This window comes from Simochromis diagramma, unplaced genomic scaffold, assembly GCF_900408965.1.
Source record: "Simochromis diagramma unplaced genomic scaffold, fSimDia1.1 OVJJ01000320.1, whole genome shotgun sequence".
NCBI lineage: Eukaryota > Metazoa > Chordata > Actinopteri > Cichliformes > Cichlidae > Simochromis > Simochromis diagramma.
The window spans coordinates 11,397,863-11,414,999 of NW_024386773.1; the positions used below are offsets into that span (position 1 = coordinate 11,397,863).

Genomic DNA, 17,137 nt, shown 5'->3' on the forward strand with positions numbered 1-17,137 from the left:
GCTCCACTTTTCACATAATAAATCTGCTATAGGACGCTGGACTGTGGAAGATCTTGAGAATTTGTGGTTTTAACAGCAGTTATCTACACTTATCAAATTTTGGTTTCATGCGCCCTTCCCCCCCTTTCCGCTGTCTTCATGGTCCCCTCCTGTGCCACCCCATTTAGAAAATCCTGAAAACGCCCCTGATTGACTGCCCTTGCATAGTTGCACACATGTGAAAAACCCTTTAACTGGTCCTGCAGTGACATTTGCACCAAAGCAATGGAGAAAACCCCTAATGTAGGTGAAAGGGTGCCTCCGCGGGCCACCACTCCGTGCACCACTGCCATCCACCGTGGCTCCATCAGTCTCCGCCTCCTTCTTAGCGCCGCCCTCAAGGAGTGACTTGGTGTTGAAGCACAGAGAGAGAGCGAGGGAGAGAGGGACTCTGCAGACTCACACACACACAAACAGAGACACACACACTCTGAGCTCCTCACACCAGCTGCTGTCTCTTTACTAACGGGACAACTTTAAACCTCCTGGATACCACAGTGGACCCTCTCCTCAGTGTGAACACCCCGGACTGAGGTGAGTGCAAACATCCACACATGTTGCCAGCTCTCTTTCTAATTTCGGGTGTGTTTGCCGTGGACCGCTTGAAACTAAACCAGAAGATGGAAGAAGGGATTTTTTTTTCCCCCGTGGAGGAAAAGGGGGCAGTAGACAGGCAGGAGGAGAGGCATGTCCGGCTACTGTTGGAGCACTCCGAGCTAGCGCACTTTACCGCCTTTAGCGGGTCACCAGACGCCTTACTGAGCTGTAATTAAACCGGTGAAAAGCGTCGTTTCCGCTGCTGGCGCCAGTAAACACAACAACACTGGTTGAGCGGCTTTAACATCTCCTCATGGATGTTGGTATAACAGCGCTGCGGTGACACACATGGGTCTTCCCCCTCCTTTAGTCCGGGAGTGCTGGCTGGCTGCTGCTGGGACACCGGGACTGTTTGCAGCGGGCGAAGCTGCAGATGTTTATTTCGCATTTACTTTGTGAGTTTGAGACTCCCACAATCCAGGCTGAACGGACCGATGTTCAGGCTTTACGTGCCGACGAGCAGAGTCTTCGTCTTAACTTTTATATAGGACATTTTCGTATGTGCACTCATACAGTTTCCGCTTTATTGTTACTGTAGCATGCTCACTTATTCCTCCCCTTTATGTGATTTGAAATGATTAGTCTAATATGTAACCCTCATATGTATGAGTATAATAAAGATGTACTTAAAAAAATGACCCTAAATGTTATATTAAATGTGCAAACTGCCCCTTTTTGTCCATCAGCAGTGCAAAATCCTGCAGAATAACCAGCAAATGCCAAAATCAGCCAACATTCCTGGCTCAAAGTCTCAAAATATGCCGACTTAAAATCACTAACAGTACTTTTCATTGCTGATTTGTTTAATAATCACTTTATCCATTAAAGGATTTGGTCAAATATATTGAACCAGGGTATAAACATTAGCTTATACTCCCCTAAATACTGCCTTTATCATGTCATAATACACCCGCCCACACCCCCAAATCCCTAAATTCATCCAACAGTCCAACAGTCTAAAGAGATTCACTTCACAATGACCTCAAACAGAAAAGAGCTTGAAATTCTCATTTAAGCAGCTTTAACTGGCAAATATGTTGGCTTTTTTTTTTTTCTAACATAAGTGACTAAAACGTTTGAAAATGGCTGCTATTTTTATTTCATGACCACAACTCGTTCTGTGCTGGCTACAATGCACATCAGGCCACATTAAACATCTGTTTGACCCTCCCAGTGCTGTGATGACATCAGTAGTGTCCTAATGTCCTAATGTGCTGCTTCCAGAGATGTGCACCAAACATCATCAGCAGCGTTCATCTCGTTTTGTGCCAGGTGTACCCGTTGCTAAGACAGGTGGGCTTCTTGCCTGGCTGTGTTACCTTTAAATCTTTGATGTGTGGAGACATCCTGAACGCTTTCCGCCTGCTGTTCCTCTCAGCATCTGCACTGGCTGTTGGCTCATGTTGGGGAGTGACGGTTCACTCTGCTATACTGCGTGCATGTCTGCTGTACATGCATGTGACAACACAAGAGCGACGAAGCGTGTCTGTACACGCGAAACATCAACACCCAAATCTTGGACTCCTGCAGGTGTGCATCACAAACAGGAGTCCGGATTGTGCTGCTGCTAAATATACTGTGCAAGTTGGTGCTTAACTAGATAACCACTGACTACCAGAGGTCAACTGTACCAGCTGAGCTCACTCGATGCAGATAGAAATATAATAAACTTGAGGGTGCAACCCTTGTGTGACAGGTAGCAGGGAGGCCCCAGGAGGGATCAGAAATAAAGAGCAGTTAGACGGCATTCCTCTGCAAAGTTTTGTTGCTGGATTCGAAAGGATATCTGGATCCAGATTAGTTTGCAAAATTTTCATGAAGAAAAAAGTTTGTATTTGTGAATATATGAGGCGACAAAAGTTTATCACTTCTAAATTGGGGGCAAGCTGTGCCTTTAATGCAAATTTGGCCATACTGTTTTGAGTAATAATGCCGATAATCAATCGAACAGATAAACTCAACCCCCAGCTGTTGTTATTTCAGGTAACAGCGACTATCATCCCATCAGCTGCTGATTAATAGGTCACACATTAACAAGGTCAAAGGTTAAACTGGTTGAACTTTAAGCAAAGCGCTAAGATGTAAAGTCTGTATCTTTGAAACATGTAAGATGTGGCTGTGAACTGATTTTAGTGTAAAAGTTAAACTTTAGCTGTGAAAAACAAGCAACTGACAACTATTAGGGATAAAATAAACTGAAAAATACAGTGAAATCCCCAGAAAATGTTGAAGCCTTGTAAATGTACTGTAACTGCAAACTGCCTCTATGTTGGATTAGATCGAAATCGAAACTGTGCTGATAATGAATTTCTCTCTCTGAAGTTATGCGCGGTAACAGATGCCACATTCAAGCGTAATATTGCGACGTCTGCCTGCCGTTATTGTTTAGCTCACACACAAACCCACACAGGCACATTAACATGGCACTCGTCCACATTACCAACAGCAGTTATACAGAGTAATGGCAAAATTATATTCCTGTGAGTGTCTGAGTGAGTCGTCTCTGATCTCTAAGGAGCCCCATTGCTATGCTTCACTACTCCCTCCTCACTGAAGAGCTGCCTCCATATATTCTCTGCAGCTTTGTGCCCTAACTGATGTTTAATTATTCCAACACGGTGATTTGACTGTTGCTCATAAAATATTGAAACAGAAACAGCCCTGGAGGGACGCTGAAACACTGGCCTCGCTTGATACTTAAATAGGGCCTGCAGTGAAACGGGGCATCAAAGCGGGTCAGCAGAAGCGTGAAATAAAACTTGTGTTTCTTTGTATAAATTGGAAATCTGTTTCTCAGCCGCTTGGTGCTAAACAGGTCTTATCTGAGCTGCACCCCAAACCAGTGCGCCTTCTTACTATGGATAAGCGATTATAGTAGATCAGCGCTCTGATTACAGCTAGGAGCAGGCACTGACTGCTAATCTGTGGTCTTAATACTAAGACAGGCAAATCGCAGGGCAGCTATCAAGCCTACTTAAAGGTCCTCAAAGTCCACAGCCGTCTCCTAAGGTGTAGATTTGTTGATTTTTGTTGCTGTCTTCAGGTTGACTTGAAAGTGGGCTTGAGTGTGAATGCTTTTATTTTGCGGTTGGGTATAAATCACCAGGGAAGGAATGCTGGTCAGGTAAATTTGCTTTAAGTGCACTTTCAGACCTCTAATTTGTTTGCTCTGCTCTAAATCTGTAGGTGATTTTGTAAACTTTGCTATGGTTTCTTGTAAGGCAGGGAAAATCCAACAAGCCAAAATATACCAATGCAAACACTATGCTCACTGGTCAGAAGAGCAGAGTAAGATGTGAAGCAGAAGGTCCTGCGTTCATAGTGAGACCTCGGTTTAATATCTGCTTTGAGCTTACACATGACCTATTTTGATTGATCGTGCAAGAATAAAAAATGCCCGTCACAATTTTCCAAATTCTGACATAATGTAGTAAAATGTTTGGTTTCGTCCAACCAACAGGCCAGAATTCAGATTCTTATTTTCCAATCTAAGAAAACAGGCAATCATTCAAACAGGTTGGCTTTAAAAAAAAAAAAACTGCATGATTGCTAATTGTGTTCAGTATGATTTAATAATCCTTCATCTGTCTTTCATCATCACACATTTTCACTTGTGTGGCGTTTCTGCATGTATTCATCTAATTTATACTCTCCTCTGGACCGTCTGTGAAGTGGTGGGCTTCAGCTGAGTAAATACTTAAGTGATCAGTGGGAGTAATGGCGGATCCCCTGCTGACTGATGCTAGGATATCTTAACCCCCCCAGCCCCCCATGCGACCCCTCACTGAGAGGATAAAACCACAAACATCAGTGCTTTGCAGAGATGCGCGTTAGCTTCTTTAGCACCACGCAGCCCTAATCAGGCTGCTCGGTGGGTGGAGGTTTAGCTGCAGAGCGTTTAATCTGCAAATGGTCATTGTCCACTTAAAAACCAGCAACTCCAATGTGATTGTTTTTTTTTGTTTTTTTTTTAAAGATGCCACCTGAATTGAACCTGCTTTTTCATTCCATTTTGGAAACGATAACATCGACAGTTCAGGTGCAGAGAGCTGCGATGTGCCTCTAAGCTGCTGATCAATAAGACAGTTGCACACCGCTTAATGTCCCAGCATGGGGACAGCGGTGTAAATGGATTTGTATTTATACGCCACTTTTCCATCTTTACTGAGAACTCAAATGGCAGTTGTACCGCCACCTTCTTGCTGCATTTAGCAACTTTTTTTTTCTTCTTCTCTCGCTCTCTCTCTCAGAAAAAGCTTCAGAGAAACATGTACTCCTTTGTACTTCTGCTTCCTTTGACATTACCTTTTTTTTTTTTTTTTTCTTTTCTCAACGAGGTCTTGCTCTCCCGGCGCAGGTACAGCTCTCCCTCTGACTCTGCTCTTTCCAGCAAGTGAGCGAACAGCGAGCTTTTACCTCTGACAGAGTGCACAGCTGAATGGAAGAGAAAGTATGACACATTCTTTGGTGTCTAAGTTTCTCTCTCAGTTAACATTGTACATCTGCAGCCACGGTCGTTAACTTGTTTTGTTGTGTAAGGTGATTTTGAGTCCCCGGCACTTGCACGAAGCTTCAAATATCCACTACTGAAAGTCCAAGGGCCGGCAAAATGGCTTTCGGGACAGTGCTGCTCCCGCATAGTGAGCTTTTGAAAGGGCCATAATTGTGTTTCTAGTGACTGTCAAAGCTCAACCAGAGTCCCCTCACAGCGAGTCTGACAGCTTCTCATGGCTGGTTAGCTCTGACTAGCAGCTCTACGTCTCTGCCCAGGCTACATTGTATCCCCTGACCCTCCCTCTCTCACACACTAACCACAGGGCCTCATCTCCTACACTTGTTGGTCTCGCTCCCCTGCTGTATTTTCTGAATATCATGGAGGGGGACCTGCATGACTTTGAAGAGGTAGATGCCCTCAACACTCGTCATTGATGTTCTTATAGCAGAGCTAAAGGTTCTATTTCGACTTTTCTGCTGTTGCCGTTAAAGCAAAAACAACACATCTTTATAGGTTTTCATGCTTATAGAGTGTCTGTAAGGATTTAGGGTTTTGGCTTTTTTTTTTTTATTTATAACCCCCTGCTATAAATATACACCTTTCAGCCTATTTCTCTATGCGCTTTTTTTCTGCAGAGACAGACCTGCCAGAGTAGTCAGTCAAGCAAGCTAGTGAACAGGAAGTGAGCTCATAGAGTTTGAGGCTTGCACTGTGCTCAGGAAGGCATTTGACTGAGGGGGGGATTGTAAAGGTTTTTTCCTCACATTGTTGTGTGAAGCCCACTGAGCCTCTCTGGTTTTCTTTGAGTTCAACATATGCCTCTTTGTATACACATGAAATTCTTGGATTGTTTTGTACTCCTATTGACGGTATTGTATCTATAACCTACAGATACCAGGCAGTAGTAAAAAGACTCTCAGGTGAAGGCTGCAAAATAGTCGCTGTTCACAGAGTGTCGTGCTTTTATTCTGCTCTCCTGATGAGCAAAATGGCTCTTAGATTAGACGACCACAGCTGTTGCACTTCAAAGGGAAAATTCAGCCAACATTGAAAGTGTTGTTGAAACCATCCTTGGGTCTGTGGGTGTGTGTGTGTGTGTGTGTGTGTGCATCCCTGCTTTTTGATGGCTTGTTTTTATGAATTCTCCCTGCATTGTTGGAGATGGTCCCTTTAATGTCTGCTTTGCTCTGTCTTGCTTCTCTGTCTGTGCCCTGCACCCATTGGTCTAAAATTGACCGCATGCTCTGGTGCTTGGTCGTGCCTGGTCGTGCCAAGGCTGCAGTTGCACAGTAATTGTGTGTGTGTGTGTGAGTGAGTGAGTTGTGGTTTGAAGTCTTGCGTGGTTTCTTCTGCATTGAGCTTGCATGACCGTAGATGCATCTCCAAGTTTGTCCCCTTTTTCTTTTTCCTTTATTTTTATGAGCAACTTTGCTCAAATCACACATATATATATTTTGCCTGTTGATGTTCTGTGAGCTTAAAAATAGTGCTAACTGATTCTCTGTAGCTTTGATTCCTTAACTGTAGGATCTCTTCAAAATGTTTGCATCTGTATCTCTTTAAAAATTGATGAGTGAGCACAAGTTTATCTGAAAGCTTCCTTTTAGTAAACCTCACAAGAGACCAAATGTTTTAAAAGTGCATCAGTGTCTAGACATGATGATGATCTACATGTCCTTGCTGATACACAACACTTCCAGCATTAATCTACAGAAAGGACGGGGAGTAGAGCGGTACCACAGTTACAGGGATGTGGTCATTTCTCTTCTGCTGTGGTTCACAGTCGCTGCAGGGCTGTAGTCCTCCAGCTATCTAATTACCTCCTCTAAGGATGTTTTTATGTTTTCCTGTCTTATCTTGAAGTTGTCTCAAAGTGTCTTTGGTTTGTGTTTCTTTTAAAATGATTTTTTTGATGTTGCAAACGTTGATTTTATTACAATTCTTCGTTCATTCTCATCTACTTTAATGTAAAGAGTGGCATGCTTATTCCATAATTATGTGGGGCAAGTTTCATTGAGATTAAAACAAATACAACACAAGTAAAAACCAATTGCAATAATTCCATACAGACAAGTGAGCGTGATTAAGAAAACACAACATTTTCTAACATTAACGCGACAAATTTAGACTGCTAGTGTTATAATTGTTTTTTCTAAAAAACCCCAAAAACTCCGTGTCTGGTTGTTCAGCTGAATTGCTTCTGATGATCTGCCTTCCTACTTATTTGCTTTTGTTCCAGTCTGTGGTATCATTTACTCTTTCATATACTCTTTTTTACCTTTCTTATTTATCATAATGTAATAACAATTTCTATCTTTCCTTTCGTCTTGTGCTATGAATATAAGCAACTGAAGTATATACCAACCCTCAGTATTGGTTGGTTGGTTGGTATTTGGGGCAGTGATCTAAGCAGAGATGCCCAGGCCTTCCTCTCCTCCAGCCACATCCTCTGGGTCTTTTGGGGAATACCAAGGTGTTTCCAAGCCAGCCGACAGAGAGATTTAATCTCTCTAGCGTGTCCCTTGGGCGCTCTCTTGTGTAATTTGGAAACACTTACCTAGGAGGCATGGGGTCTGAATGCCTGAACCCACTCAGTGGCTCCTTTCAGCATTTAGGACTAGCTCTGTCCGAATGACCAACTCCTCACCTGTATAGCATGAGCCCAGACATCGAGGGAAGTGTTCTTTTGTATTGCGATTCATCTGGCCCTGAACTGTGGGAGTGAACTGCCAGATGGCTCCCTTTGCTCAAGTTCTCTTTACCAGATTTGTAAAGGTAAATTTATTTTATAGCACTTTTAAACAAAACGCTTTACAACGTGCTTCACCTTCACTCCTGAAATGCCAAACAAGCAATAGTACAATAAATATAAAATCTATCCCAATGCTGTCAACATGTTTTAAGCTTTTTTTTAAAGAGGCCACCGTGTCGATGGCGATGAAGAGGAAGTTCCACAGATGCACCAGGGTTGAAAGCGATCCCCTTTGTTTTCAGGAGCCGTGGAATAGTAGACGACACTATCGTGATCTAAGAGTTCGCTTTGGAGAATCGGGTTTGAGAAGCCCGAGATATGGTGGGTCACCTGTGGACTAACTAAAGTGTGATTTTAACTCATCTTCATCGAGCCATGCACATAGATGGGAATTTAATTGCTGTGGTTAAAGCCTGTCGCATTTGAACGCTTGGAGATTTAGTGAGGCTTGATAACGGAGAAAGTGCATACAATGTAGCCGGGAGAATAAGGTGTGGAGCACTGTTCGTTGGAACAGTCCTGACAATATTTCTAAGTGGAAAAAGCAGCGGTCACGGATTATATGAACATCAAAGACAAGATTGGCACAAATATCCCAAGATTTGAGCTGGCTTTTACGATGAAAAGCACGATTTGACTACAGAGCAGACGCTGCAGAGGTTCTCTCACCAAATACAACCTTAGCCCCTATCTCTAAGAAACACATTTAATATTCATATGTTGGTATTTTTCTATTTATCAAAAGCCATATTGTTATTGCCATAAATAATAATATTGTTATCAATGTTACATTTTGTTGGTCAGATGTGCTATTTGCCTTCACATTTCTGCAAATCTCCAGAGTAGGGGGGCAAAGTTGGCGTGAACCATTAGGCTGAAACATCCACATGAACAGGAAGTATACCGGGTGGAAATAAAGTGGAATTATCCTTTAAGAAACCCCCAAATGATGCATATGCTCATTCACCTTTCACTCACGGAGGAGCATCAAATTGCCCAGTAGGAAGAACAGATTGTGGCGCTCTTCTCTTTTTCTGCTTTTCTGAATCTAACAAATACAGACGAATATTTGCTTTGTAGAAAAGTAAAATGAGAAATCGGCACGTAATCTCTGACTCTCGCTCTGCCCGCGGTTACTGGCACGGTGCAGGCTCACTGCGTACTCATCTTGGTTTAGTAGTGGATTAGAAGTGACACTTACTGCAGGCTGGCTGACTCTAACCCTTGTTTACTCTGGCTGGGTTTTAGCCGGGGACTCAAACCGTTATTAAGCAGTGAAATGACTCGAATGTAAGGCAGAGAGGAAAGAAAGAATAGGAGGGAAAATCTAGCAGGGACAAAAACCTAAAGAGCAGAAGATATTTCCTGAATCTGCCTGGAGATAGAGCACACTGACTGCAGCAGGGTGGGTTACAGACCCTCGAGGCCAGGGCGTGTCGTGGTCAAACCCTTATATAAATAAACAAAAAGATGCTTCTAAAATAAACACAAATTGCTCGTGTTAGTGTGCAGCGGATTGACGAGTAACTCCACCCAGGATCCGGAGCGGACAGCGGGCGCTAAACATGAGCTGCTGTCGTGTGCAGGTCAAGCTTTCCTTTGCTTTGGCGTCAGGCCTTTTGTGAGACGCCCCCACACTAGAAAAATGTGGTCCTACAGAAAGCACCCGTTTCAGATACACGCCCAACTCAGAACTTGAGGGAAAGAGGAGCAGTGTGATGTTTTCTAAAGGAAAGTTAAAAAGGTGTATGCTGTGGGTCTCTCGCGCTCTTTTTTTTTAAAGCTCTAAACCTGCATGCTTTTATACTGATGTAACAGAAAGCAATGGGCTCGTGTGGGCAGGTGAAATAAAAGCTGTACATTTGTACTAAAGGAGCGTCTCAAAGAATGAAAAGGGCCGTCACGCATTAACGAAGATGACAAGCAAATGCAGCCTACAGATGCACATAACAACAAAGCAGAGTAAGGAGAATAATTAAAGTGTTTTTTTGGACGTGGCAGGGACATGAATCTTTACTGCAAAGTGCCCGCCGGTGAGAGGAGGTGAATTATACTCCTTCAAAGTTTGCTTAATGGACTATAAGACAGGAATACAGATGACTCACACTAGATCAGAGGACTTAAGCCTCTTATACGCAGGGAACTTGCAAAAAATCTGTTAAATTAGCTGCAAAAACCGATAGTTCACACCTGCTGTAGGTCCCCCAGTGTATATAGAAATGACAGCTGTGTTAAATATATTAAGATATTTTTGCCATATGTCTCGTCTGACAATAATGACAAAGTGAAATCGCATCCTGTGAAGTTTTGGACCACTCGTAGCCCTCCTGACATTTACATTCACTGTTTGTCTCTTGTGAATAAGGCAATGGAAATTCATGCTATACGCCAGCGGTCCCCAACCTTTTTTGCGCCACGGACCGGTTTATGCCCGACAATATTTTCATGGACCGGCCTTTAAGGTGTCACGGATAAATACAACAAAATAAAACTAGTACCGGTACCGAAAAAAAGAAAATTTATTCATAACACACGTGAAAAGACCCAGGAAAACAGAGTAAACGATAAAAACGATAACAAAATAACGCTGAAAACCCTGAAAACTATACATTACACACCTGAGCCTCAACTCTCGCGGCCCGGTACCAAACGACTCACAGATCGGTACCGGTCCGAGGCCCGGGGGTTGGGGACTGCTGCTATATGCTAATTGAGTTAGTTCTGTGCTTTATGGTAAGTCAAACAAATTAGCTTTTTTTTTTAGTACTAATTTCATAGACCAAAGGCTTCAAAATGATATCAGTCCAAGGTGAACAGACGTTTGTGTCTGTGTACATAAAATCTGCCCTTCTCTATCCTATGACTGGAACCGTCACTGCTTTTGTCCTCATTAAAGCCATGGAGGAAGATTGCTGCTAATCTTAATATACCCCCAACCTTCAACCTTGTGTTCTGATGAACCCCTGCCTCTAAGTAAAGCAGATAACAAACTAAAGCACATACTACCAGATTAAAGTGGGCCAAGATGGATTCTGGAAATGTGGGATTTCTCCTGCATGGAGGAATTTTGTGGCGTCCCTCCTTCAAAAAGTTTTAAAAATGGTCTTCTTGCTAAATATGTGCTATGCTGACACACTGGACACCTAGAATAGTCAGATCCACTTTAGTCAGATTGTATGTGTTTCCCAGTGAAGTGATCAGAAGTCAGGAAGACGGACAGATCCTGGAAGCATGTCTCTGAGTGGCAGTCCAACCTCAAATGTAAACCAGTATAGCTGCTGTGCACGGCAGAAGATTGTGCATAAACCAAAAATACACTCATTTTTTTGTATGTATTAGGGCTGGGCGATATGGCCTAAAATTAATATCACGATAAATTGAGCAGTTAACCTCGATAAAGATAAATGGACGATAACCACCCCAAGTGCCAAAAAAACAAACGTTTTTTTTTTTTTTTTTCCATTTGATGGGGCTGTGGCAGGCAGCATAGTTCCTCCAGTTATTTTGATAATATTAATCCCCCTAGACCTATTCATTGCAATTATATTATTACCACTTTAAAGAACTGTAAAATGTCACTGAAAATAAATGAAGACAATAGTAGTAAGTACTTTTAGTGGTTAAGATTTATTAACTGAACAAAATAAAAAGTGTAGGATGCAATATGTAACCATGCTCTCTAAAAAATGTGTATCCCTTGTAAACAAAATAGTTTAATAATATGTTTCACATTGGCTATTCACAAAGTAAACAATGATTGTGCAAATGTAATGCCATCATGGACAAAGGCCTATCTCTGCTAAGGCCTTGAGGTACTATAACTTGTAAACAAATAATGTCACAAACACAAATGTCAATTGAACACAGAAAAAACTATAATAAATACTAAGCACTGCCATGTGACTAGTGAAAACTATAAACTCTTAAACAAAAACATTAAATAGTGCTGTTTGCAAAAAACTTCAATAGAACACTGATAGTTAAAATTAGGCAGGGCCTGGTGGAGGAAGATGTTTTTGCTGGTCCTCCTACTCTCTTCTCGCTTTGAGCTTTTTTTTTTTAATGTCTTCGAATTGAATCACATGGTTGTGCTGCAGGTGGTGGAAGAGGTTGGTTGTGTTACCTTGACTTGACGCAACAGTCTTTTTGCAGAGTTTACATTTAACAATTTTTTGATCAATATCATCCTTGTTGAATCCAAAATGTTGCCAAACGATTGATGATGCATTTTTTTTGTTAACAAGCGTCTCCTCTTCCTCCTCCACCAGCTCTACCTCCGTCGCTGCTGCTTCAGCATTTAAATCGTCCTCCATTTGTTCACCCGTGTCTCGTCTTGTTACAGGTAGTAGAGTCATGTGACTCCACCCCGTCAAGTCTGTAACGTAGCACAGCGTCTTAAAGGGACATGAACATCGCCAACCTGCACATGCCTTTTCTTTTTTTTTTTAAATACCGAATTTACCGACATGGGCAAAATGACGTCGATGAGAGTCATAAATTTCGGTAACGATAAATTTTTGATATATCGCCCAGCCCTAGTATGTATGAATACTTCAAATGAACAAAAGGTTTGACTCCATCTTTCCCCAACATGTATCAAGCTTGCTTTATATTGTGAAGTAAACAAGAAGGGCTGGATTTATGACTAAAAAACAAACAAACAACACATCGCACATTGTGCAATTTGGCTCATTGGTTAAACACGTCAGCATTTTTGCACAACTTCAACATAACTTTGCGTTGGTTATTCTTTTCCATGTGTTCGTAGTACACCTGCTTTTAGTTTACTTGTTTATTTACATCATTGCCCATCTTCTATTTTGGGTAAATACACAATTTAGAGAGGAAAACAAATGAGTTAGAAGTGAGAAAACTCATTCTCGATACCAACCACAAGAAACCCGTGAAGAGCAAACAAAGTGTTTTTCTAGCTCTTCTTTCCTTCCACTTTTTATTCACATCACAAAAAGGAAAGAAAACGAATGGTACAACTCAGCCTGGCTGAAGTTTCGAGAGACTTCATGCCCATGCAGATTTTGTTGTACATTCAAGTTGTTGCTTTTTGAAGTTTAGGTGCACTATTTGTCTGAACAATGACTGGTGACATCTGCGTGCTTCCTTAGAGAAGGCTGTCAAACCTTCACAGGCAGTATGGAGTGTAACGTGTCTTGTCCTTTTTAAACTTCTTTAAATGTTGGGATGAATAAAGAGCGTCTTCTCCCTTCACTCAAACCAAGAAAAAAACAGGAAGAAAAAAACCATTAGACTACAAAGAAGCAACCAATGTAAAAGAAGTTTAAGGAAACAATTATTTAGTTTTTAAATATGTATAATGTTCTAAAAATCTATCAAATCTACATGCTACAAGGGGTTGGAACTCTGTTGCACTGAGACTGTACACTGTCCGTACATTCAATTTTAAAATGCAAAAGCAAAAATATTTATTGTTCTCCTTGAAAATGATGCGAAGTGATGTGAGGCACGTCCCAGCTGCTGAAATGCAGAATTGAAGATGCTATAACCGTGGGACTGTTGATGCAGTGTTGAGCTAGTTTTTTTCAGGCAGGACCATGAATTAAATTAACAGGACTTATACCCTGCACGACTGTAGGGCCAGCAGTGTTTTGATGCAGCCATAAATATGTTGGTCAGTAGGTCCCTGCAGGATCAGCTCTGCCAGAGAAACACAGATTTACTGCAAGATTGCTGGCTCGGTACTTACAAACATAAAGTAAACAGCTTATGTTGACGTAAGCTAATGTAACTGGTGTGCTTATGAGTTGACTTGAGCTTATTGCGTCACATTTTTTTTTTTGAAGTGGGAAATCGAATTGCTTTTGAGCATTAAAACCACAGGCACTAGAGAGGTTTTAATCTACTTCTGGGTGCAGACGGTCAGTTGAGGCATCCTGTGGCACATCAACTCCTTGCTTTTGTCGATATGCAGCGGGCTTTCTACCTCTGCCCTGGTTCATTACGGCAAGGGAGACAATGACCCAGAATCAAGTTGACCTGAGTGCTTTAAATCAAGGCTTCACCAGAGGAAATAAATTCTCTCCCCAGCAGCACGCCCAGCGCCAACTAGGACAAGTAATCCAGACAGAATAAAATCGTCCTTTTAGAGGGCGCTGAGGGAGAGAGGGATGAAGGAAGACACAATTGGCAAGAAAGGAAGAGAAAAAGAAAAAGGATGGAGAGGTATCACATGGGAAACCAGTCAGAGCAGTCCCACAGAAACTAAAATAAATAAAACAACCATTTGAGCTTTGTCTTCTTCACCTCTCTACAATTTGTTTTCCATATTTAGATTTTGTATTGAATGTTAGTTTTTAAGCTTTTTAAGTGTGTCTCTAGTCCTCTCTCCAAGAGCCTGGTTTTGTCAGATGTTTCTTCCTGTTAAAAGGGAGTTTTTTCTTCCCACTCTCGTCAAATGCTTGCTCATAGGGGTTCGTCTGATTGTAATATTACTGTAGGGTTGAAGCGATGGCTGTTGTGATTTGACACTACATGAATACAATTGACTTTAGTTAAATTATCTAAAAGACCGACCATCAGAATGTTTGCAAGCATGTCTGATGGGATTAGCAGACGTGTTTGCTTACTTTGATAGTTCGTAGTTTACATCACCAGTTTTAGATGATATGTAAATAAAAAAATGTTCTTGTAGCCAAGCAATGGCGTGTGAATTAATGGGCTTTAGAGGTGCTTGTAGGAGAGATGGAGCGAAAAATACCCTCAAAATTCTATGATGGGATATTTCAAGGAAATTTACTGTAATGATTTTTAGGATGAATTGTGTGATGGAAGTGAAGGGCATTTTCTATCTGTCTTTCCCAATGAGCTACTGTCACTGATGACAGAATGCTTAATTCAAAGTGTTAATCTATTGCCACGAGGCGCCACCAGCAGCTGCATTAAAGTGAATAGTAGTTAAACAGTATAAGTCATATGTAAGTGCAAAAATAGCCTTGGAAGTTTTAAGTAAAAGTATAATAGAACTGCTTAACATTTCAGTTTAACAGTCACTAAAATAACTTGTAACTTATCAGGAGGATGCACAATATTGTCACATAAATGAAAATATATCTGGTAGGTCTCTAAAGTCGCCACTAGGATCCAGTCACCTAGTGGTGCAGATCTGAAACTACACAGGCATTTAGGTGGTAAGGCATGTTGTTGATTTGCTGTCTATTTCTTTTGATGTCAAATCCCCTCCAGCCTTAGGTATTTTTTAAAAAAAAAAGAAGCTAAAAATAGTATTATTCGCTACTTCTTTTAACACAATCAGGTAGTCGTACCATTTAACCACCTCGGCACCGCTCTTTCTATCATATGGAGTGCAGGACGTGAGAGCTCCAGCGATGCTCCGTTGACTCATTTGTTTACTGTTGGGCCCCTCATCACCGGCTGCTGGTTATCTCCTCCTCGCGTGCCATCATATCCTGGTTGTTGATTGTGTGTTTGTGCCACATCCATTGAAACAAGTTTCTACTTTCCACCTTCAACAGGAATGTTTTTTCTTGAATATTTTGAAGAGTACTCTGTTGAAGTTGTTCCCTCCAGGCCTCGATGGCCGGTGTCCTGCAGGTTTTAGATCTCACCCTGTGGCAACACACCTGAATCAAAAGATGAATTCATTATCAGGCCTCTGGAGAACTTCGAGACATGTTGAGGATGTAATTTAGCCTTATAAATCAGCTGTGTTGGATCAAGGACACATCTAAAACCTGCAGGACGCTGGCCCTTGAGGTCTGGCGTTCCCCCACCCCTGTTTTAGACAAACCTAGACTACCTGTTTTGGAGTCTGTGATAGGCTAAGCAACCAGCTGCTAGTTTAATGTAATATAAATGGCATCTCATCAAACTGCTGATGGCAGTTTTAAAAAAAGTAAACAACACTATTAAAATTAAGGGTTTTTGATGTTTTGTACTGAAAGACTTTAATATTCATCCAATTAGGGCATCAAACGAGACATTTTAGTAAATTATTCACATTTATGTTGAAAAATATGAAATTACCCAGGTCTACTTATACAAAATGTCTTTTGTGTGTTTTTGTATTCATGCATTTCTCAGATAAAACTTTATCAAAGCTGTCTCAGCTTTTAGTTGTCTCTTTGTGGCGTTTCAGCTCACCACTATAACCGAGAGACTACCTGTTTTCAGTATTTGACTTCAAACATCCATTAACATCAGCGTCTTCAACCACACGTGTGCGTGCGTGCGTGCGTGCGTGCGTGCGTGTGTTTGAGCGCGTGTGTGTGCATCTCACCAGTGCCTGTTCGGTTTTCTGTTTATCTGTTTACGTACAGCAGCAGCTGCTACTCCTCTGCTCTCTCTTCTGCTGCTGAGTAACAAGGTTTCCTCTTTACTCTGTTTTCAGCGAAAAAAGGAAACTGCTGCTGTTGCTACTGAGCGAGTGGAGACTGGCGCCCAGAACATAACACAACATAAAACACGGACAGATCGGTTCGTTGCATCAGAGCCCATAAAAACAAAATTTCCAAAAAGCCTTGGTCTTTATTTCTACATCTGTGGGGAAGTAGAACGACAGCACATTATAGACGTATCATATTCGTACTTGCGCGGTTAATTGAAAACTGCTGTACGATACAGTGCCTGACACTGCACTGAAGGTGTGATTGTGTGCGTGTGTTCCTGGCTCTGTCAAAATGCAGACCTGCCTTTTGTCAGTTTGACCACATAGACTTTAGTTTGACACATCCAGGGGTCGTGTTTCGGTTAATGAATGTGTTTTGTCAGAAAGGTCAGGTGTCGAATCTTGGTGTTACAGTCAAAACTAACGGCTTCCTGTTTTAATTGCCGTGTGCTGTGTCATTAGACGTTTGCGCCGTGTTTCTTCAACACTAGGTAAGGGCTCAGAATAATTGGTAGTGTGTGATAATGAGGCCTCTGGGGTAAAGCTTAAATCTCTTTAAAATGCTGTCAGATGAGTTAAAAAGCTGGTGTCACTGTCTTATAATTATCAGATGATGCCACCTTTTTCATTTAATAGCTTTTGGCTATCCCTTTCCATCATTAATGATAACACTGCAGTACTTAACTTGCAGAGAACAATCTCAGAAACAACACTGCTGAAGAGGTCGGAAACACGAGGTGTCGTGCACCTCTATAAACCTCCCTGGCTGCACGCAGGTGTCTCAGCTGCACAGCGCTAACAAACCAGCGCTGTCCAAATCAGCAATTAATGGCTGCAAGACATCACAGCTCGACTTTCTCCAGACTTTATCAGA

General features: G+C 41.8%; 1 protein-coding gene across 2 annotated transcripts in view; it reads left to right on the forward strand.

Moving 5' to 3' along the window:
- The first annotated feature begins 394 nt into the window (after positions 1-394).
- Positions 395-17,137, forward strand: part of ppp1r16b (protein phosphatase 1, regulatory subunit 16B) — a 93,212-nt gene continuing 76,469 nt past the window's right edge. Inside the window, exon 1 of one of the 2 annotated variants that reach the window (XM_040008155.1) lies at positions 395-573. The gene's annotated coding sequence lies outside the window, so the exon portion shown is untranslated. The other variant, XM_040008172.1, reaches the window with a different exon arrangement.